Source organism: Pongo abelii, chromosome Y (genome assembly GCF_028885655.2).
Source record: "Pongo abelii isolate AG06213 chromosome Y, NHGRI_mPonAbe1-v2.0_pri, whole genome shotgun sequence".
NCBI lineage: Eukaryota > Metazoa > Chordata > Mammalia > Primates > Hominidae > Pongo > Pongo abelii.
In genome coordinates, this window is record NC_072009.2 from 55,683,012 (window position 1) to 55,705,091 (window position 22,080).

A 22,080-nucleotide genomic window follows, 5' to 3' on the forward strand; every position below is an offset into this window, starting at 1 on the left:
CCAATATTTCGATTTTCACTATAGACTTATTAGGCTCCAAATTGTCGCTTGTAGATTCTCCAAAAAAAAAAAAAAAAAAAAAAAAAAAAATCCAATTCCAAACTACTGAATCAAAAGAAAACTTTAACTTTCTGACATAAATGCAGACATTACAAAGAAGTTTCACAGAGAGCTTCTTTCTAGTTTTCAACACGAGATGATGGTTTTTTCACAATATGCCTCAAAAAACTCTGAAATGTCTCTGCAGCTTCTACAAAAAGTGTGTTTCAAAACTGGTGAGTCAAAAGAAGGGGTTGGCTGTATAAGGTGAATGCAGACATCACAAAGCAGTTTCTCAGAAAACTTTTTTTTTTTTCAGTTTTTACAAGCAATATTCAGTTTTTCACAAAAGACCTTAATGTGTTCTGAAATGTCTCTTCTCAGATTCTCCAAAGAAGTGTTTCAAGCCTGCTGAATCAAAAGAAAAATTTAACACTGTGAGCTGAATCCAACATCACAAAGCAGTTTCACAGATACCTTCTTTCTAGATATTAATGTAAGATGTTAGGTTTTCCACTATAGGCCAAGTTGTCTCTGAAATATCCCTTTGTAGATTTTAGAAAAAGAGTGTTCCCAAACTGCTGAATCAAAAGAAAGGTTTAATTTTGTGAGTTGAATGCAGATATCACAAAGCAGTTTCACAGATAATATCTTTTTAGATTCTGTCGTGGGATATTCTGCTGTTCACGGTACATTTTACTGTACTCTGAAATATCTTTTAGCGTATTTCACAAAAGGGGTGCTTCCAATATCTGAATCAAAAGAAAGATTTAACACTGTGAGCTGAATTGAGATATTCCAAAAGAAGTTTCACAGATAGTTTCTTTAAGATTTTATGATGAAATACTCTGTTTTACACTATCAGCCTGGTTGTCTCTGAAATATCCCTTTGCAGATTTTTCAAAAAGTGTGTTTCCAAACTGCTGAATCAACAGAAAGGTTTAATTCTGTCAGCTGAATGACATCACAAAGCAGTTGCACAGATAGCTTCTTTTTGTTTTTATTGCAAGATCTTCTGTTTTTTACTATTGGCCTTCCTGTGCTCTGAAGTGTCCCTTCACATATTCTAGAAAAAGAGTGTTTCCACTGAACTGAATCAAATGAAAGGCTTAACATTGTGAGCTGAATACACACATCACAAAGCATTTTCACAGACAGCTTTTTACTAGTTTTTATTGTGGGCTACTAGGTTTTTTACTGTAGGCCTCAATGTCCACCAAAATGTCCCTTTGCATGTTCTAAAAAAAGTGTTTCCAGACTGCTGAATGAAAAGAAAGGTTTACTTCTGAGAGCTGAATCCAGACATCATGAAGCAGTTTCACAGGTAACTTCTTTTAGTTTTTATCATGGGATGTTCAATTTTTTACCACAGGCCTCAATACCTTCCAAATTATACAAAATCAAAACCAAAAGAAAAATTTCACTGTGTGAGCTGAAAGCACACATCAGAAAGCAATTTCACAGATAACTTTTTCCCGTTTTTGTCTAGAGATACTTGTTTTTTCATTGTAGGCCTTATTATGCTCCAAAATTTCCCTTCTCTGGTTCTACAAAAAGAGTGTTTAAAACTGCTAAATCAAACGAGTGGTTTAACATTGTGTGATGAATCCACATTTCACAAAGCAGGTTAACAGATAGATTATTTCTGGATTTTATCATGGGATATTCTGTATTTCACTATAGGCCTACTGTATTCCAAAATGTCCCTTTACAGATTCTACAAAAAGAGTGTTTCCAAACACTGAATCAAATGAAAATTTTAACACTGTGAGCTGAATGGAGACTTCACAAAGCAGTTTCACAGATAGCTTCTTTCTAGTTTTTAAATAGGCTATTCAGTTTCTTTCTTACTGCATTCTGAAATGTCCCTTAGCAGATGCTACAAAAATAGTGTTTTGAAACCACCAAATCAAAGGTAATTTTAACTTTGAGAACTGAATGCACACATCACAAAGCAGTTTTGTAGATGGCTGCTTTTTAGTTTCTATCGTGGGACTTTCTGTTTTTCACTACAGGTTTTACTTTTCTCTGAAATATCTCTTTGTTTATTCTACAAGAAGGGAGTTACCAACCTACTGAATCAAAAGAGAGGCTAAACTCTATGAGCTGAATTGACACATGACAAAGAAGTTTCACAGATTGCTTCTTACTAATTTTTATCATGGGCTATTCACTTTTTCACTATAGGCCTCAATGTCCTCAGAAATATCCATTCACAGATTCTGCAAAAAGAGATTTTCCAAACTGCTGAATGAAAAGAAAGGTTTAACTTTGTGAGCTGAGTGCACACATCACAAAGCAGACTGACAACTATTCTTCCTTCTAATTTTTATTGTGGGATAATTTGTTTTTCACTACAGTCTTTACTGTGCTCAGAAATGTCTCTACATATCCTACAAAAATGGTGTTTCCAAACTGCTGAATCAAAAGACCAGTTTAATTCTGTGAACTGAATGCACACTTCACAAAGCAGTTTCAAAGATTGCTTCTTTCTGGTTTTTAATCATGGAATATTCACTTTATCATTATGGGGCTCACTGTGCTCCAAAATTTCTCTTTGCAGATTCTACAAAAAGAGTGTTTTCTAACTGATGAATTAAAATAAGGTTTAAATCTGTGAGCTGAATACACAGGAAGCAGTTTCACAGACAATCTCTTTCTAGTTTTTATCTAGGAATATTCTGTTTCTCACTGTAGGCCTGATGGTACCCTGAAATGTCCCTTCACAGATTCTACAAAAAAAAGTGTTTCCAAACTGCAGAGCCAAAAAAACAGTTTAACTTTTTGAACTGAATCCTCAAATAGCAAAATAGTTTCTCTCTAGCTTCTTTCTAGATTTCATCATGAGATGTTCACTTTTTCACTGTAGGCCTAGTGGTCTCAAAATGTGGCTTCACAGATCCTACACAAAGAGCTTTTGCAAACTGCTGAATAAAAAGAATGGTTTAACCTTGTGAGCTGAATGGAGACTTGACAAACGTTTTCACAGATAGCTTCTTTCTAGATTTTATCATGGGATTTTTGATTTTTCACTATAGGCCTTATTGTGCTCTGAAATATTCCTTCACAGATTCTGCAAAAAGACTTTCCGAACCACTGAATTAAAAAACGGTTAAACTTTGTGAGCTGAATCCACACATCACAGTTTTAGTTTTTATTGTGGGATATTCGGTTTTTCACTATGGGCCTTACTATGCTCTGAAATGTCCCTTTGCAGATTCTACAAAAGCACTTTTTCCAAACTTCTGAATCAGAATAAAGTTTAAATTCTGTTAGCTGTATTCACATATCACTAGGCAGTTTCACAGATACCTTCTTTCTAGATATTATTGTGGGATATTCTGCTTTTCTCTATAAGCAAAATGGGATTTGAAATGCTCTTTTGCAGATTCTCCAAACAAGAGTGTTTCCAAGCAGGTGAATGAAAATAAAGGTTTAAGTGTATGAGCTGAGTCCACACATAACAAAGCAGCTTCACAGATAGATTCTTTCTAGTTTTTTAGTGGGATATACAATTTTCAATTTAGGACTTACTGCACTCTGAAATGTCCCTTCACAGATTTTACATAAACAGTGTTTCTATCCTGCTGAAAAAAAGGAAAATTTTAACTCTAGGAGCCTAAGCCATACAGCATAAAGCCATTTCACAGATAGCTTCCTTCTGGTTTTTATCACAGGGCATTCAGATTTCCACTATAGGCCTCAATGTCCCTTCATAGATTCTACAAAAAGAGTTTCCAAACTGTTGATTCAAAAGTATGGTTTAACTCTTTGAGCTGAATTCACACATCATAGAGCAGTTTTCACAGATAACTTTCTAGTTTTTATCATGGCATATTCAGTTTTTTTAATATTGGCCTTACTCCACTCCAAAATGTACCTTCGCAAAGACAGTGTTTCCAAACTGCTGAATCAAAAGAGAAAAATTTAACCCTGTGAGCTGAATCCACACAAAACAAAACAGTTTCACAGATAGATTCTAGTTTTTAATATAGGATGTTAGCTTTTTCACTGTAGGTCTTAGTGTGTTCCAAATTTTTCATTAGCAAATTCTACAAAAAGAGTATTTCCAAACTGCTGAATCCAAAGAAAGGTTTAACTCTGTGAGCTAAATCTGTATATCACAGAGCAGTTTCACAGATAGCTTCTTTCTAAATTTCATCATGGATGCTTCTGTTTTTGCTATATGCCTGGTAGGCTCTGAAATGTCCCTTCACAGATTCTACAAAAAAGGGTTTCCAAACTACTGAATGAAAAAGAAAAGTTAAATCTGTGAGCTGAATGCAGACCTAAGAATAATGTTTCAGATTTAGTTTCTTTTTAGTTATTCTCATGGAATATTGATTTTTCACTATAGGCCTTATGTGCTCCAAAATCTTCCTTAGCAAATTGTACAAAAAGTGTGTCTCCAACATGCTGGAAGGAAAGAGATGTTTAATTCTGTGAGCTGAATCTACACATCATCAATCAGTTTCACAAATAACTTCTTTCTAATTTTTACAAAGGGCCATGTGATTTTCCACTATAGACCTTACTGTCCTCTGAACTGTCCCTTCACAGATTCTACAAAAGAGTGTTTCCAAACTACCAAATGAAAAGAATGGTTTAACTTGTGAGCTGAATCCACATATCACAAGGCAGTTTCTCATACAGCTTCTTTCAAGATTTTATCATGGGATATTCAACTTTTCTCTATAGGTCTCACTATTCTCCAAAATGTTCCTCAGCAGATTGTACAAAAAGGGTGTTTCCAACATGCTGAATCAAAAGAAAAGTTTAACTCTGTGAGGTGAATCAACACATCACAGAGCAGTTTCACAGTTTCTCTTTAGTTTTTATCATGGAATATTCAGTTTTTTACGTATGCATTACTGTGATCTGAAATGTCCCTTCGCATATTCTACAAAAAGTGTTTCACACCTGCTGAATCAAAATAAAAATTTAACTCTGTGAGCTGAAAGCATTAATTGCAAAGAAATTTCACAGATAGATTATTTTGAAATTTTATCATGAGATATTCTGTTTTTCTCTATAGGCATAATGGGCTCCAAGACGTCCCTTTGCAGATTCTACAAAAAGAGGGTCTCCAACCTGCTGAATTAAAACAATGGTTTAACTCTGTGAATTGTATCCACATATGACAAAGCAGTTCCACAGATAGCTTCTTTACACATTTTATCACAAGATATTCAGTTTTTCACTGTAGGTCTCAAGGTCCTTCTAAGTGTCCCTTTACAGAATCTACAATATGAGTTTTTCCAAACTGCTGAATCAAAAAAAAAGTTTAACTCTGTGAGCTGAATGGAGACAAAGCACTTTCACAGAAAACATGTTTCTTTGCTTCTAGGTATATTTGGTTTTTCACTATTGGCCTTACTGCACTCCAAAATGACTCTTTGTATAGTCTAAATGACCCTTTGTAGATTCTAAAATAGGAGTTTCTGATCTGTGGAATCAAAACACAGGTTTACTCTGTGCTGAAATCAAACGTCACAAAGCAGTTTCACAGAAAGCTTCTTACAAATTTTTATTGCGGGATATTTGGTTTTTCATCATAGGCCTTAATGCGCTCCAAAATGTCCCTTCACAGATTCTACAAAGGAAGCATTTCCAAACTGCTGAATTAAAAGAATGGTATAACCCTGTGAACTGAATCCACACATCACAAAGCTGTTTCACAGATAACTTCTTTCTCGTTTTTATCTGAGGATAGACTGTTTTGTACCATCAGCCTCAATGGGCTCCTAAATGCCAGTTTGTAGATTCTCCAAAAAGAGTGTTTCCAACATTCTAAATGAATAGAAAGGTTTAAATCTATAAGGTGAATTTTCACATTACAAAGCAGTTTCACCAATGGCTTCTTTCTAATTTTTATCTGGGAATGTTCAGTTTTTCCCCATAGGCCAGAAAGGGCTCAAAAATGTCCCATCGCAGATTCTCCAAAAAAAAGTATCCAACCTGCTGAATCAATAGAAAAGTTTAACTCTGTGAGGTGAATCCACACATCACAAAGCAATTTCACAAATAGTTTCTTTCTAGTTTTTATATGGGGATATTCTGGTTTTCTTCATAGGCCCTAATGGACACCCGCATGTGAGATTTTCCAAAAGGTGTTTCCAATCTCCTCAATAAGAAGAAAGTTTTAACTCTATGGGATGAATCCACACATCACATAGCAGTTTCAAAGATAGCTTCTCTCTAGTTTTTGTCTTGGGGTATTCAGTTTTTCCCCATGGGCCACAGTGGGCTTCCAAATTCCCCATTGCACTTTCTTCAAAAAGAGTGTTTCCAACCTGCTGAAACAAAAGAAACATTTACGACTGAGAGATAAATTCACACATCACAAAGCAGTTTCACAGAGAGATTCTTTCCAGTTTTTATCTCAGGATATTTGACTTCTCCCTGTAGGCCTGAATGGGATACTAAATGTCCCTTAGCGGATTCCTGAAAATGTGCATTTTCTAACTGCTGAATCAAAAGAAATTTTTATCCCTGTGAGATTAATTCAAACATCACACAGCAGTTTCACAGATAGCTACTTTCTACTTTTTCTGGGGATATTCTGATTTTCCCCTTAGGTCTCAATGGACTGCCAAATGTCCAATTGTAGATTCTCCACAAAGAGCGTTTCCAACCTGCTGAATCCACATAAAGTTTTAAATTTGTGAGTTGAATACACACATCACAAAGTTGTTACACAGGTAGCTTCTTTCTTGTTTTTATCTAGGGATATTCAGTTTTCCCAAAAGGCCTAAGTGGGCTTACAAAAGTCCCTTTGCAGATTCTCCAAGGAGATTGTTTCCAACTTGCTGAACCATGAGCATGAAATGTTCTTCCATTTGTTTGTGTCCTCTTTCATTTTGTTGAGCAGTACTTTGTTGTTCTCCTTGAAGAGGTCATTCACATCCCTTTTAAGTTGGATTCCTAGGTATTTTATCCTCTTTGAAGCAATTGTGAATGGGAGTTCACTCATGATTTGGCTCTCTGTTTGTCTGTTATTGGTGTATAGGTATGCTTGTGATTTTTGCCCATTGATCTTGTATTCTGAGACTTTGCTGAAGTTGTTTATCAGCTTAAGGAGATTTTGGGCTGAGACAATGGAGTTTTCTAAGTGTACAATCATGTGATCTGCAAACAGGGACAATTTGACTTCCTCATTTCCTAATTGAATAACCTTTATTTCTTTCTCCTGCCTGATTACACTGGACAGAACTTCCAACAATATGTTGAATAGGAGTGGTAAGAGGGCATCCCTGTGCCAGTTTTCAAAGTGAATGCTTCCAGGTTTTGCCATTCAATATGATATTAGCTGTGGGTTTGTCACAAGTAGCTCTTATTATTTTGAGATATATCCCATCCATACCTAGTTGATTGATAATTTTTAGCATGCAGGGCTGTTGAAATTTGTCAACGGTCTGTTCTGCATATGAGACAATCATGTGGATTTTGTCTTTTGTTCTGCTTATATGATGGATTACGTTTATTGATTTGCATATGTTGAACCAGGCTTGCATCCCAGGGATGAAGCCAACTGGATTGTGCAGGATAAGCTTTTTGATGTGCTGCTGGATTCGGTTTGCCCGTATTTTATTGAGGATTGTTGCTTCAAAGTTCATCAGGGATATTCGTCCAAAATTTTATTTTTTTGTTGTGTCTGTGCCAGGTTTTAGTATCAGGATGATGCTGGCCTCATAAAATGAGTTCGGGAGGATTCCCTCTTTTTCTGTTGATTGAAATAGTTTCAGAAGGAATGGTGTCAGCTCCTCTTTGTACCTTTGGTAGAATTCAGCTGTGAATCTGGTCTGGACCTGCATTTTCTTTGGTTCATAGGCTACTAATTATTACCTCCATTTCTGAGCCTGTTAATCATCTATTCAGGGATTCAACATCTCCCTGGTTTAGTCTTGTGAAGGTGTATTGCATCTATTCAATTCTTCTCTCTTTTCTCCTTTATTAGTCTTGCTAGTGGTCTATCAATTTTGTTGATCTTTCCAAAAAACCAGATCCTGGATTCATTTATTTTTTGAAGGAGTTTTTTTTTTAATATCTCTATCTCCTTCAGTTCTGCTCTGGTCTTAGTTATTTCTTGCCTTCTTCTAGCTTTTGAATGTATTTGTTCTTGATTCTCTAGCTCTATTAATTGTGATGTTAGCCTGTCAATTTTACATCTTTCCTGCTTTCTCTTGTGGGCATTTGGTGCTATCCGTTTCCCTCTGCACACTGCTTTAAATGTGTCCCAGAGATTCTGGTATGTCTAGTCTTTGTTCTCCTTGGTGTCAAAGAACATCTTTATCTCTGCCTTCATTTCGTTATTTACCCAGTAGTCATTCAGGAGCAGGTTGTTCAATTTCTATGTAGTTGTGCGGTTTTGAGTGCATTTCTTAACCGTGAGTTCTAATTTGATTGCACTTTCATCACAAAGACAGTTTGTTATAATTTCTATTGTTTTAAATTTGCTGAGGAGTGCTTTACTTCCAAATCTGTGGTCAACTTTGGAATAAGTGTGATGTGGTGCTGAGAAGAATGTATACTCTGTTGATTTCTGGTGGAGAGTTCTGTAGATATCTGCTAGGTCCACTTGGTCCACAGCTGAGTTCAAGTCCTGGTTATCCTTGTTAACATTCTGTCTTGTTGCTCTGTCTGATGATGACAGTGGGGTGTTACAGTCTCCCATTATTATTGTGTGTGATTCTAAGTCTCTTTGTAGGTCTGTAAGAACTTGCCTCATGAATCTAGGTGCTTCTGTATTGGGTGCATATATATTTAGGATAGTTAGCTCTTCTTGTTGAATTGATCTCTTTACCATTATGTAATGGCCTTCTTTGTCTCTTTTGATCTTTCATGGTTTAAAGTCTGTTTTATCAGAGACTAGGATTGCAAAACCTGCTTTTCATTTCTTTGTTTGTCTGTTTTCCATTTGGTCTGTAGGTCTTCCTCCATCCCTTTATTTTGAGCCAATGTGTGTCTCTGCATATGAAATGGGTCTCCTGAATACAGCACAGTTGGGTCCTGACACTATCCAGTTTGCCAGTCTGTCTTTTAATGGGGACATTTAGCCCATTTACATTGAAAGTTAATATCATTATGTCTGAATTTGATCCTGTCATTAATATGTTAGCTGGTTATTTTCCCTGTTAGTTGATGCAGTTTCTTCCTAGCAGTTATGGTGTTTGCAGTTTGGCATGCTTTTGCAGTGGCTGGTACCAGTTGTTCCTTTCCATTTTTAGTGCTTCCTTAAGGAGCTCTTGTAGGGCAGGCCTGCTGGTGACAAAATCTTTGAGCATTTTCTTGTCGGTAAGGTATTTTATTTCTCCTTCACTTATGAAGCTTAGTTTGGCTGGATATGAAATTCTGGGTTGAAAATTCTTTTGTTTAAGAATGTTGAATATAGGCTTCCACTCTCTTTGGCTTGTAGAATTTCTGCCAAGAGATCAGCTGTTAGTTTGCTGGACTTCCCTTTTTAGGATACCCAACTTTTCTCTCTGGCTTCCCTTAACATTTTTTCCTTCATTTCAACCTTGGTGAATCTGACAGTTATGTGTCTCGGGTTTGATTTTCTTGAGGAATATCTTTGAGGCATTCTCCGTATTTCCTGAATTTGAATGTTGGCCTGCACTGCTAGGTTGGGGAAGTTTTTGTGGATAATATCATGAAGAGTCTTTTCCAGCTTGGTTCCATTCTCCCTGTCACTTTAAGGTACACCAATCAGACGTAGATTTCTTTTTTTTTCATAGTCCCATATTCCTTGTAGGCTTTGTTTGTTTGTTTTTACTCTATTTTTCTGTAAACTTCTCTTCCTGCACCATTTCATTCATTTTATCTTCTTTCACTGATACCTTTTCTTCCACTTGATCGAATCAGCTACTGAAGCTTGTGCATGCATCACATACTTCTCGTGCCATGGTTTTCAGCTCCATCAGGTCATTTAAGGTCTTCTCTATGCTGTTTATTCTAGTTAGCCAATTGGCTAATCTTTATTCAAGGTTTTTAACTTCTTTTCAATGGGTTCAAACATCCTTCTTTAGCTTGGAGAAATTTGTTATTACCAATTTTCTGAAGCCCACTTCTGTCAACTCATCAAAGTCTTTCTCCCTCCAACTTTCTTCTGTTGCTGGGGAGGAGCTTGCATTCCTTTGGAGGAGGAAAGATGGTCTGAGTTTTAGAATTTTCAGCTTTTCTGCTCTAGTTTCTCCCCATCTTTGTGGTTTTATCTACTTTGGTTTTTGATAATGGTGACCTTCAGAAGGGGGTTTGGTATGGATGTTCTTTTTGTTGATGTCGATGCTATTCCTTTCTGTTTTTTAGTTTTCCTTCTAAAATCCAGGGCCCTCAGCTTCAGCTCTGTTGGCCTTTGCTGGAAGTCCACTTCAGGCCCTGTTTGCCTGGGTATCACCAGCAGCTGCTGTAGAAGAGCAAATACTGCACAACAGGAAACATTGCTGCCTGATCCTTCATCTGGAAGCTTTGTCTCGGAGATGGACCCAGCTGTACGAGACTTCAGTTGCTCCCTACTTGAAGGTGTCTCCCAGTTAGGCTACTCAGGGGTCAGGAACCCACTTGAGGAGATAGTCTGTCCATTCTCAGATCTCAAACTCCATGATGGGAGAATGACTACTCTCTTCAGAGCTGTCACACAGGGACTTTTATGTCTGCAGAAGTTTCTGCCTCCTGTTATTCAGCTATACCATGCCCCCAGAGGTGGAGTCTACAGTAGCAGGGAGGCCTCATTGAGCTGCAAAGGGCTCCACACAGTTTGAAGTTCCCAGGTGCTTTGTTTACCTACTTAAGCCTCAGCAATGGTGGACGCCCTTCTCCCAGCCTTGCAATTGCCTGGCAGCTTGATCTTGGACTGCTGCTCTAGCAGTGAGCAAGGCTCTGTGGGTGTTGGACCCCCTGAGCCAGGCACAGAATGTAATCTCCTGGTGTGCCATTTGCTAAGACTGTTGGAAAAGTGCAGTACTAGGATGGGAGTGTCCTGATTTTCCAGGTACCATCTGTCATGTCTTCCCTTGGCTAGGAAAGGGAATTTCCTGACCCCCTATGCTTCCCAGGTGAGGCAATGTCCCTCCCTACTTTGGCTCACACTCCATGGTCTGCACCCACTGTCCAACAAGTCCCAAAGAGATAAACCCAGTTCCTCAGGTGGAGATGCAAATATCACCTGTCTTCTGTGTCCCTCTGGGAACTGTAGACTGAACCAGTTCTTATTCGGCCATCTTGGATCAGTCCCTCACTTCTTTCTAGTTTTTAAATGGAGATATTTGGTTTTTCACCATAGGCCTCAATGGGCTCTCAAAGGTTTTATTGCAGATTCTCCTAAAATAATGTTTTCAACCTGCTGAATCAACAGAAAGCTTTAACTCTGTGGAATAAATCTGCAACTCACAAAGCAGTTTCACAAATAGCTTCTTTCTATTTTTTATCTCTTGAAATTTTGGTTTTCTGCATAAAGCTCAAAGGGCTCCCAAATATGACTTCACAGATTCGCCAAAAAGAATATTTCCAACCTGCTGAATAAAAAGAAAATTTTAATTCTGTGACATGAATCCACATATCACAAAGCAGTTTCACAGATAGCTTCTTTGTGGTTTTCACCTGAGGATATTCAGTTTGTCTCCAAGGACTCAATGGGCTCGAAAATTCCCTTTGGAGATTCTTTAAAAAGAGTTTTCCCAACTTACTGAATTAAAAGAAAGGTTTAACTCTTTGAGGTGAATCCAAATATTACAAAAGAGTTTCACAGATAGCTTCTTTCTAGTTTCTATCTGGGGATAGTTTGTTTTTCAGCATATGTTTCAGTGAGCTCCAATATGTGACTTTGCAGATTCCACAAAAACAGTGTTTACAAACTGCTGAATGAAAAGAAAGGTTTAACTCTGTTAGATGAATCTACACATCAAAAGTAATTTCACAGAGAGATTCTAGTTTTTTCTGAAGATACTTGTTTTTTTCCCAGAGGCCTCAATGGCCTTCCAAATGACTTTATGTGGATTCTCCAAAAATACTGTTTGTAACTTCTGAATCAAAAGACAGTTTTAACCCTGTGAGATGATCCCCCATATCACAAAGTAGTTTTTCAGATAGCTACTTTCTAGTTTTTATCTGAAGATATTCAGTTTTTCCTCGTACACCTCAATGCACACTCAAATGTTTCATGACAGATTCACCAAAAAGAGTGTTTCTAACCTGCTGAATCAAAAGAAAGTTTTATCTCTGTGAGATGAATCCACACGTCAGCAAACAGTTCCACAGATAGCTTGTTCCTAGTTTTTACCTGTGAATATAAGGTTTTTCCCCATAGATTTCAATGGGCTCCAAAATGTTCCTTCATGAATCACTTTCCTTGCATGATAATCCAAAATGGCTTTTGGAGCCGTGTCTTGCAAATGGGTGACAAAATCTGGATAAGGCTCCCTTGGAACCTGTGGAACTGAGTAAAAAGAAGGGTAAGTAGTACCAGGGTTATGAATTTTTTCCCAGGCTCTTAGGTATATAGTTCTTAGCTGATCAACACGTTCAACACCCATTACCATCAGTTGATTTCCAGTACCTCATGCCTCTCCAAATCCAAGCAACAGATCAGATGTGATATTAATGGGAGGTTGTGCTTGAGCATTTCTGCATGCCTAATTTGTTGTTTCATCCATCCACCAAGTTTCATATTAGAGAAATTGAGAGGGAGACAGGGTGGATCAGGCTAATAACTGATAATAATCCATAGATATTAAATGTTGGTTATAAGCCACAGATTGTAATAAGGAATGAACATAAGGAGAATTTGGCCCATATTGTCCAATTGCTTGCCTTAAGTCTTTTAATATTTTAAAATAAAATAGCTCCCACTGTGCTTGAGTATGTTCTCTGACCTTTTCAGCTGGCAAAATAATTAGTAAAAACTGCCAAGCATCCAAATCCCCCATTTCTTGTGTCGGGAGAATGGATGCCTGGATTACCCCTGAGTCATAATTAGTATCTGGGCTAGCTCACACAATTCCTTTACCATAATTAACAGGTGTACAAGCCTGGATCATTCCCTACTGTAATTGGCTGTTGGGCAAGCGTGCAGCTTCCTTTCACCATAGTCAATAGTGGAGCATGCAACATTCGGAGTGGCAAGACGCATCTCAGGCTTCCTTTCTAGAAATTCATAAGGCTGAGGAAGGGGTGACCATTCCAGGCCTTCCCCTAAAGGCACAGTAGGTGGCAATATTTCTGCAGTAGGTGGAACTGTTCCTTTCATAAGTTTTTGGAGATTAGTATGTATAGCTTCCCATTTCTCCCCCTTTTTAAACCTAGACTGTGATGGTTCCCTTTGCTCATCATCAGACTTCTGATTATTAAAATTTTCTGTGTCATCCTGAAACTCCTGTTCCTTCCTCCTCAGTGTGGAAGCACTTCAGTGCTGTTTTAATTACCAACCACAATGACCAAGTTGAGAAAGGAATATTGAGGCTCTCTCATGCTAATTTTAAGTCTGATCCAACCTTATACCAAACTTTTACATGCCTGGTTCCATATTCCATGAACCAAGGAGAATACTCTTCTATGAGATGGAACAAAGATGTGAGATTTCAGGTACTCACAATTGCCCCACTGTAGCAAAATAACTGTGTCACCAGGCATAAGGAATTAGCCAACTTACTTTCAGCCTGACCCAGATTTTCCTGAGGTTACCATGGAATTCTTCACAGAGCCTGAAGTGAAAACGTACGTGGGTGTCCTTTGTCAGTCATGCTCCACTTTCCATGCTCTGGCATTTCTTCACTGTATTATTGTAGAGATTACAGGGAGACCTGTGTTGGGTGCCAGATGTTGGGGAAACAAGCCACCCCACCCAGTGGGTACCCTGACTCTGGTGGAGAAAAAAAGAGTTAGGCAGAGTAAGTGTTTAAAAAGTGGGTCTAGGGGACTGGAGCATTGAAGGATTCCTCATAGCCTGGAGCCCTCAGGCTCCACCCAATTTATTGGTATACGGACAGTTTGTTCTTACAGCAGATGGGAGGGGGAGGAAGGAATGAGGAAAAGGATTAATCAGTGAAGGAGATCTTGTGAGTCATTCGATAAGATGTATAGCAGTGGTGATTTCTGTGAATTTCCTTGAGAGGTGTGTGTCTAAACTACTTAAGATCTTTAACTTATTGGGACTGAAAGAGGTGGGAGCAGGTTTTAGGAGAAGCCAAGATGTTTGGCTATACTCCACTGCTTCAAGGGAGCATTATCTCCCTGAGAAAACTGTGGAATGCTGCTGAGTGGTTATGCTCTTTGGGCATAAAAACCTGAAGGCAATAAGGAGAATTTTCTCCTCAGAGACCAGCCATGGCTTTCCATGGGTGTCTCACACAGGGGAGACCAACACAACTGGCACCCCAGAAACCCTCCTTCTCACATTTCCAACCACATAAATCAAAAGAAAGGTTTAACTTTGTGAGATGAATCCACACATCACAAAGCATTTTCACATTTTCTTTCTAATTTTTTGCTGGGGATATTGGGTTTTTCCACAGAAGCCTGAATGGACTCCTAAATATCCCTATGCAGATTCTCCAAAAAGAATGTTTTTAACCTGCTGAATCCAAAGAAAGGTTTAACTCTGTGAGATGAATCCACACATGACAAAAGCAGTTCACGGATAGCTTCTTACTAGTTTTTACCTGAGGATATTCATTTTTTTCCCAGTAGGTTTTAATGGGCTGCCAAAAATTCCTTCATAGATCCTTCAAAAGGCTGTTTTTAACCTGCTGAATACAAAGAAATATTTAACTCCGTGAGATGAATCCACACATCACAAAGCTGTTACGCAGATTCTTTCTAGTTTTTACCTGTGGAAATTCAGTTTCTCCTCATGGGCCTTAATGGGCTCCCAAAAATCCCTTTGCAGATTCTCCAAAAAGAGTGTTTCCAACCTGTTAAATCAAAACAAACTTTTAATTCAGTAAGATGAATCCACACATCATAAAGCAGTTTCATAGAAAGATTTTTCTAGTTTTTACCTGGGGATATTGGGTTTTTCCCCATATGCCTCATTGGGCACTCAAATGTCCCTTTGCAAATTTTCTAGAAAGATTGTTTCCAACCCGTTGAATCAAAGAAAACGTCTAACTCTGGGAGAAGAATCAGTAAACCACAAAGTAGTTTTACAAATAGCTTCTTTCTAGTTTTTATGTGGTGATATTTTATTTTTCTCATTGGCCACAAAGGGCTTCAAAACGTCCCTTTGCAGATCCTCCATAAAGAGTATTTCAATCTGCTGGGCCAAAAAAGAGGTTTTTCTCTATGAGATGAATCCTCACATCACAAAGCAGTTTCACAGATACCTCTTCCTAGTTTTTACCTGGGAATATTTGGATTTTCCCCATAGGCTTCAATGGGCTGACAAATATCCCTTAGCAAAACCTCTAAAAAAGAGTGTTTCCAATCTGCTGAATCAAAAGAAACTTTTAACTCTATGAAATGAATCTACACATCACAAAGGAGTTTCACAGAGAGCATTTTTCTTGTCTTTACCTGGAGATATTCAGTTTTTCCACATGGGCCTCAGTGGTCTCCCAAATATACCTTTGCATATACTCCAAAAAGAGATTTTCTTTTTCTTTTTTTTTTTTTTTTTTTGGAGATGGAGTCTTTCTCTGTCACCCAGGCTGGAGTGCAGTGTTGCAATTTCCCACTCACTGCAAGCTCCACCTCCCAGGTACATGCCATTCTCCTGCCTCAGCCTACCAAGTAGCTGGGACTAAGGCACCCACCACCATGCCTGGCTAATTTTTTTTTTTGTATTTTTAATAGAATGGTGTTTCACCATGTTAGCCAGGACCGTCTTGAACTCCTGACCTTGTGATCCACCCAGCTTCGCCTCCCAAAGTCCTGGGATTAGAAGCATGAGCCACCCCACCCAGCCGAGATTTTCCAACTTGCTGAATCAGAAGAAAGGTTTAATTCTGAGATGAATCCACAAATCACAAAGAAGTTTCACACATAGCATCTTTCTAGTTTTTACTTGAGAACATTCTGACTTTCCCCATGATCTTTTATGGGATCTAAAATGTCCCTTCACAGATTCTCCAAAAAAAAAAAAAAAGTGTTTTCAATCTGTCCAATCAAAAGAAAGTATTAACTCTGTGAGATGAATCTGCAAATCACAAAGCACTTTCACAGATAGATTCTTTCTAGTTTTTAATCATGGGATATTCCATTTTACCCCATTGGCCTCAATGGACTTCCAAATATCCCTTCACAGATCCTCCAAAAAGTGTGTTTCCAACCTGCTGAATCAAAAGAAAGTTTTAACTCTGTAAGATGAATCCACACATCACCAGGCTGTTTGACAGACAGCTTGTTATTGGTTTCTACCTGGGTACATTCTATTTTTCCACGTGGTCTCCTAGGCTCCTAAATTTACCTCTGCAGACTCCCCAAAAAGAGTGTTTCCATCCTACTGAATCAAAAGAAAGTTTTAACTCTGTTAGATGAATCCACACATCACAAAGCAGTTTCACAGACATCTTCCTTCGAGTTATTCCTTGGGATATTTGGTTTTTCCCCATGGGCCTCAATGAGCTCCCAAATATCCCGTCATAGATTCTCCAAAAGATTCTTTCCAACCTGCTGAGTCAAAAGAAAAGTTTAACTCTGTGAGACGAATCCAGACATCATGAAGCCATTTCTCATACATTTTCTTTCTAATTTTTATCTGTGATATTCTGTTTTTCCTCTAGGCCTCAATGGGGGTCCAAAATGTCCCTAGGCAGATATTCCAAAAAGAGTGTTTCCAACCTGCTGAACAGAAAGGATGCTTTACTTCTGTTAGATGAATCCACACATCACAAAGTAGTTTTACACATAACTTCTCCCTAGTATTTACCTCGGGATATTCAGTTTTTCCCCATATGATTCAATGGGCTCCCAAATGTTCCATTGTAGATTCTCCAGAAAGTGTTTTTTATCTGCTGAATCAAAAGAAAGGTTTATCTCTGTGAGATGAATCCACACATCATGAAGTGGGTTCTTTGGTAGCTTTTTTCTATTTTTTACCTGGGGATATTGCACTTTTCCACATAATCTTCAACATGTTCCCAAGTGTGTCTTCTGAGATTCTGAAAAAGAGTATTTTGAACTTGCTGAATAAAAAGAAAAGTTTAACACTGTGAAATGAAGCACACTTCACAAATCAGTTATACCAATAGCTTCTGTATAGTTTTTACCTGGGTATATTTTGTTTTTCCCTATGGGCCTCAATGGACTCCCAAATGTCTTTTTGCAGATTCTCCAGAAACAGTGTTTCCAACCTGCTGAATCAAAAGAAATGCTTAACTCCATGAAATGAATCCACACAAAACAAAGCAGTTTCACGGATACTTTATTTCTAGTTTTTACCTAAGGATACGTGGTTTTTTCTGCATGGGCCTCAAAAGTCTCTTAAATGTCCCTTATCAGAATCTCCAAAAAGAGCATTTCTAACCTGCTGCATCAAAAGAAACGTTTAAACTCTGTGAGATATAGCCACACATCACAAAGCAGTTTTACAGATAGCTTCTTTCTAGTTTCTAACTGAGAATATTCAATTTTTTCCCTTAAGCCTCAAAACTGTCCCAAATGCCCCTTTGTAGATTCTCCAAAGAGAGTGTTTCCATACTGCTGTATCAAAAGAAATGTTTCACTCTGAGAGATGAATCCACATATCACAAAACAGTACCACAGAGAGCTTCTTTCTAGTTTTTACCTGGAGATATTCCATTTTTCCTCATAGGTCTCAATGGCCTCCAAAATGTCCCTTCACAGATTCTTCAAAAAGAGGGTATCCAATCTGCTGAATCAAAAGAAATGTTTCACTTTGTGAGATGAACCCACATATCATAAAGCCATTTCACAGATAACCTCTTTCTAATTTTTACCTTGGCTATTCAGTTTTTTCCTGATTGTCCTCAATGGGCTTTCAAATGTCCCTTTGGAAATTTTCCAAAAAGAGTGTGTCCAACCTGCTGAATCAAAAGAAATGTTTAACCCTGTGAGGTGAATCCAGACATCACAAAGCAGTTTCATGGATAGCTTCTTTCTAGTTTTTTCCTGGGGATATTCTGTTTTTCCCCACTGGCCTCAAAAAGCTCCAAAATGTTCCTTTGCAGATTCCCCAAAAAGAATGTTTCCCACCTATTGAATCAAAGCAAAATTTAACACTGTGAGATGAATCCACACATAACAAAGCAATTTCACAGGTAGACTCTTTCTAGTTTATACCGGTGGATTTTCAGTTATTTCCCTTAAGCTTCAAAGGGTTCCGAAATGTACCCTCACAGATCTCCTGAAGGAGTGTTTTCAACCTGCTGAATTAAAAGGAAGGCTTACCTCTGTGAGGTGAATGCATACATCACAACACAGTTTGATACATAGCTTCCTTCCAATTTTGATATGGGGATATTTTGTTTTTACTCTAGGCCTCAATGGGCTCCCAAATGTCCCATCACAGGTTCTCCAAATACAGTGTTTTTTAACTGCTGAGTCAAAAGAAAGTTTTAACTCTGTGAGATCATTCCACACATCAAAAAGCAGTTTCACATACAGTTTTTTCCAATTTTTATCTGGGGCTACACAGTTTTTCTCAATAGGCCTCGATGAGCTTCTCTATGTTCCATCACAGATTTTCCAAAAAGAGTATTTCCTACACGCTGAATCAAAAGAAAGATATAACTTTGCAAGATGAATCCACACATCACAAAATTTCACAAATATCTTATTTCTAGTTTTTATCCAGCATGTTTTTTTTTTTCATAACCCACAATGGACCCCCAATGTCCCTTTACAGATTGTCTAACAAGAGTGTTTCCAACCTCCTGAACAATAATAATAATAAAGTCTGTAAGATGAATCTGCACATCACAAGGCAATTTCACAAAGAACTTCTTTATAGTTTTTATTTTGTGATATTCCATTTTCCCCCAAAGGCTGCAATGGGCTCCCAAATGTCCCTTTGCAGATTCTCCAGAAAGAGTGTTTCCAACCTGGTGAATCTAAAGAAAGATTTAACTCTGTGAGATGAATCTTCACATCACAAAGTAGTTTCACAGAAAGCTTCTATCTTTTATCTGGGGATAGTTGATTTTTCCCCATAGGTTTAAAAGGACTCCCAATGGTCTCTTCACAGATTATCCAAAAAGAGTGTTTCCAAGCTGTTTAATAAAAAGAAAGGTTTAACTCTGTGAGATGAACCCACACATCACAAAACAGTTTCATAGATAGTTTCTTTCTAGTTTTAATCTTGGAATATCCAATTTTCCTCCATAGGTTTCCATGGAATCCCAAATGTCCCTTCACAGATTCTTCAAAAAGAGTGTTTTCAACTTGCTGAATCAAAGAAATGTTTAGCTCTGTGAGATGAATCCACACATCACAAAATAGTTTCACAGATACCTTCTTTCTAACTTTTATCTGGGAATATTCAGTTTTTCTTCATAGGCCTCAAAGGACTCCCAAATGTTGCTTCACAGATTCTACAAAAAGAGTATTTCCAACCTGCTAGATTGAAATAAAAGTTTAACTCTATGAGATTAATCCACACATCACCAAGTAGTTCCACAGGTAGCTTCTTTCTAGTTTTCATCTGGGGATATTCTTTTCTTTTCAAAAGACCCCCAATGACCTCTGAAATGTCCCTTTGCAGATTCCCCAAAAAGAGTGTTTACAATCTGCTGAATCAACAGGAAGGTTTAGTTCTGTGAGATGAATTTACACATCCCAAATCAGTTTCACAGATAGCTTCTTTCCAGTTTTCATCTGGGGATATGTAGTTTTTCATCATAGACTTCATGGGCTATAAAATGTCCCTTCACAGATACTGTTAAAAGAATGTTTCCCACCTGCTGAAAGAAAAGAAAGTTTTACCTCTGTGAGATGAATCCACACATCACAAAGACGTTTCACAGATAGTTTCTTTCTAGTTTTTATTTGCGGATATTTGGTAGTTCACTATAGGCCTCAAAGGACTCCCAAATGTCTCTTCATAGATTCTCCAAAAGTTTTCCTAACTGTTGGATCAAAGAAAAGGTTTAACTCCGTGAGATGAATTCACACATCACAAAGCAGTTTCAGAGATAATTTCTTTCCAGTTTTTGTGTGGGGATAGTAGGTTTTTCCCCATAGGCTTTTATGGGCTCCCAAATGTCCCTTTGCAGATTCTACAATTAGAGGGTTTCCAACCTGCTGAATCAAAAGAAAGGTTGAACTCTATCAAATGAATCCACACATCAAAAGTCAGTTTCACAAAGAGCTTCTTTAGGTTTTTATTTTAGGATATTTTGTTTTATTCCATAGGCCACAAAGGGCTCCCAAATATCCCTTTGCCACTGGGAATTGTTACTGCAAATAAAGGAAGAAGTGGTAAGGAGACAGCTAATTCTTTCAGGCAAGGACCTGCCAGTCAAAACAGAAGATGAAAAAGAACTTTTAGAAGCATGGAAAAATTATAAGTAGACCTAAAAAAGAGCATCATAGTTGAAATGATAACCAGTGATGCTAATCTCAGTAAGTCAAAATTATTGCATCTCTACTGAACAATACTGTGACCTACCCTTTTAGGAAAAGTTGTGGTGAGGAAAAAAGAATAAAAATTAATGCCACAACACCAAGAATGTTTATTTTGACAATGAAAATAAGTGCTATATTTGTAAGTCCCAGTCAACATTGACCAATTCACATACATAAGTGTATATATATACACACACATTCATATATGTATTAAGTACTGTGTTACATCAGTGCTGGTTGTCTAAGACAGACAGACAGACAGGAAAATTAATGTGCTAGACAAGAAGCACTATCCTGGAAGGAGTGATGTCTGTGTTGTAGTAGTCTTAAGTAGGCAAACTGGGGAGAGACTTTTGTCTCCAAGAAAATAATGGGACTCAAGTTACCAGATGGAAAAGGGCATGTCTGAAAGTGGAACGGTCTGAATGTCTCACTGTGGTGAAACAGAAGGACATAAAGCTGAAAGGAAAACAAATGTCAGGTCTGGAAGGGATTTATTTAGCCATGCTGAGGATCGGGACTCAGAATCTAAAAGGTGTTAATCCTGACAAAAAGCAATTAAATCTGACTTTGTATGGAGCACGAAACCAATGTGATGAAATTCTGCAGTAGAGGTGGGGTATGGTGGCTCAAACTTGTAATCTCAGCACTTTTGGGGGCCATGGTGGGTGGATCAAATGCAGCCAGGAGTTCAAGACCATCCTGGCCAACATGGTGAAACCCTATTTCTACTAATAATATAAAAATTAGCCCAGTGTGGTGGGCATGTGTTTATGTGAGCCTCTATTCCCTTTGTGTCATGCAAATTTTTGCCCTCATTTGATTTATGCCAGACTACTTTAGAAGTCACTTATTACTTTTTCCTAGCTCCAGTTGTTTCCTTTCCTTTGCCTGCTGTCATTGTTTGATATGTCCCCTCCAAATTTCACATTGAAATTCTGTGTCCATTGAGATAGTGTTGGGAGGTAGGATGTTTGAGAGGTGATTAGCCATGTATGCTCAACCCCATGACTGAATTGATGGTGTTATCTGGAGAAGAAGTTAGTTATTCTGTGAGTGGTCTTTGATGAAGGATGAGTTTGGTCTCGATTTTCTGTTCATCTCATGCCCTTCGCCATATGAGGTCAACCTGCCATGTTGTAACATAGAAAGAAGATCTCATGAGATGCAGCCCCTCGGACTTCCCCACCTCCAGAACCATGAGCAAAATAAGTCTTTTTACAAATTAGCCAGGCAGTGGTGCTGTGTTGTTTCAGCAGCAAATGGACCCAAAGACTTTATTATTTTTTCCTCTTTAGAGAACTAAATTAGTTAACTTACATAGGAGCACATCAAATTTCCTTACAAATGATCAAAACACCCATATATACTTTTACAAAAAGTAGTAAAATAGCCTGACACTGAAAGAAAACACCATTCTACTTTTAACTGTACTTTGAGAAATAGAGAAAAAAGGAAACATAAAAGTCGACATGCAGTTTTATTGTTCAGTAAGATAATTGCAGAAATTTTTGGATTTTTTCGGTC

At 37.9% G+C, this 22,080-nt stretch overlaps 1 pseudogene; it reads right to left on the reverse strand.

Moving 5' to 3' along the window:
• The window catches only part of LOC129053332 (heat shock transcription factor, Y-linked-like), a 55,179-nt pseudogene that overhangs the window by 31,739 nt on the left and 1,360 nt on the right, over positions 1-22,080 (reverse strand).